Raw genomic sequence first — 1,812 nt, 5'->3', positions numbered from 1 at the left:
TTCTTTAAGATTTTGTTTGTTGGGAAAAATTTTCATTTCCCCTTCTATTTGAAATGATATTCTTGCTGGATAGAGTATTCTAGGTTGCATATTTTATCCTTTGAGCACTTTAAATACCTCTTGCCATTCCCTCCTGGCCTGTAGTGTTTCTGTAGAGAAATCCGCTGATATGCTGATGGGGGTTCCCTTGTAGGGAACATTCTGTTTTTCTCTTGCTGCCTTTAGGATCCTCTCTTTATCCCTAACTTTTGCCATTCTTATTATGATGTGTCTTGGTGTGGGTCTGTTTGGGTTCAGTTTGATTGTAGCCCTCTGTGCTTCTTGTATCTTGAACCCAGTATCCTTTAGATTTGGGAAGTTTCCAGCGATAATTTCTTCAAGAATATTTTCCATTCCCTTGTATTTTTCTACTCCTTGTGGAATTCCTATTATGCATAGATTGGCCCGCTTTATATTATCCCAATAGTCTCTTATATTGCTTTCGAGTTTTTTGATTCGGTTTTCTGTCTGTTGACCGGATGGAGTGATTTCCATTATTCTATCTTCCATATCACTGATTCGTTCTTCTGCATTATTCATTCTGGTTTTTACTGCCGCTAGTTCAGTTTGCATCTCTGCAAATGAATGTTCTAGTTTTTCTTGGCTCCTCCTTCTATTTTCTTTTTCCTTTCTGAGGGTATCTGCATTACTGTTCCTCTCTTCTCTTCATTCCTTCAGTATTTTCCCTATTTCTCTTTTGAACTCCAGGTCTGTCTGACTGCAGAGAACTGTTTCATTGTTGACTGTTTTAGGTGAGTCCTCCTGTTGGTTTGACTGGAGGTGGTTTCTCAGCTTCTTCGTCTTGCTTGTTGTTTTCTATCTCCTGAGGGAGTTCTCTCCGTGACTGGGCAGTGTTTGCCTTGTCACTGCTGTGGAGTATTTCCTGAGGGCTGGCGTTGTTGGTCAATATTTTTTGAGGCAGTGTGGCTTTTCTGGAGTGTTGATGGGGCTAACAGTGTTTCTTTGAAGCAAAGGAGGAATCCTGAGGGCAGACAGGACTGGAAGGTCCACACCACTATGGTAGCAGATTTCATGTGGTTATGCAGAGCTTGCTCTGGTGTTTTGAGGCTGTGGGGTTCTTGCAGGGGATTGGCGGTGTTGGGCAGCTGTTCCTCAGGAGTGCAGCACTCCCTGGGGGCTGTAGCAGCTCTCTGGATCACGTAGAACGTAAGAGGCTCTTCCCTAGGGCAGCCCAACTCAGAAGGACAGCCTGAGAATGTAGGGTGAACTTTTCACAGTCTGGTCGATCTTGTTGCAGCTTTTCTGGGCTGCAGGGGATCTTCCAGGGGTCTGGTCGTGCTGAGCAGTTATTTCACGGGGGTGGGGCACCCCCTGGGGGCTTTGGCGGGTAGCAGGGCCATTGGAGACCCAAGCGGCTCCTCCCCATGACAGTCCAACTCAGATAAACCATCTGAGATCTTTTCCTGACTCGGCCAGGCTTGTTGCAGCTTTTCTGGGCTGCAGCGGTTCCTGCCTGGAGCTGGCAGTCCTATTCATCTGGTTCTCTAGAGCATCCCCTGGGGGCTTGGGTGGGTAGCAGGGCCGTTGGAAACACAAGATGCTCCTCCCCATGGCCACCCGACTCAGAAAAACCCTGGGAGAATTAGGCGGATCTATTCACAGCCTGGCTAAGCTTTTGTAGCTTTTCTGGGCTGCAGGTCTTTTCTTGGGGGCTGGTGGTGTTTGGTGCTGCTCTGCGGAAATGTAGCCCCTCCAAAGGGCAAGCAGGCCTGTTCAGGGGCAGCCCCTGCAGTGGTAGGCTTCAGGCAATTG

The 1,812-nt window shown here is 47.6% G+C and overlaps 1 long non-coding RNA gene across 1 annotated transcript in view; it reads left to right on the top strand.

The window, feature by feature from the left end:
- Nucleotides 293-1,812, top strand: part of LOC110257918 — a 4,823-nt gene continuing 3,303 nt past the window's right edge. The window contains exon 1 of the long non-coding RNA XR_002340925.1: nucleotides 293-304. This is a non-coding gene — a long non-coding RNA (uncharacterized LOC110257918). The remainder of the gene's footprint in view (nucleotides 305-1,812) is intronic.

The sequence above is a fragment of the Sus scrofa genome, chromosome Y (genome assembly GCF_000003025.6).
Source record: "Sus scrofa isolate TJ Tabasco breed Duroc chromosome Y, Sscrofa11.1, whole genome shotgun sequence".
In the NCBI taxonomy this organism is placed as follows: Eukaryota; Metazoa; Chordata; class Mammalia; order Artiodactyla; family Suidae; genus Sus; species Sus scrofa.
This window is presented reverse-complemented; position numbering and strand designations above follow the sequence as displayed.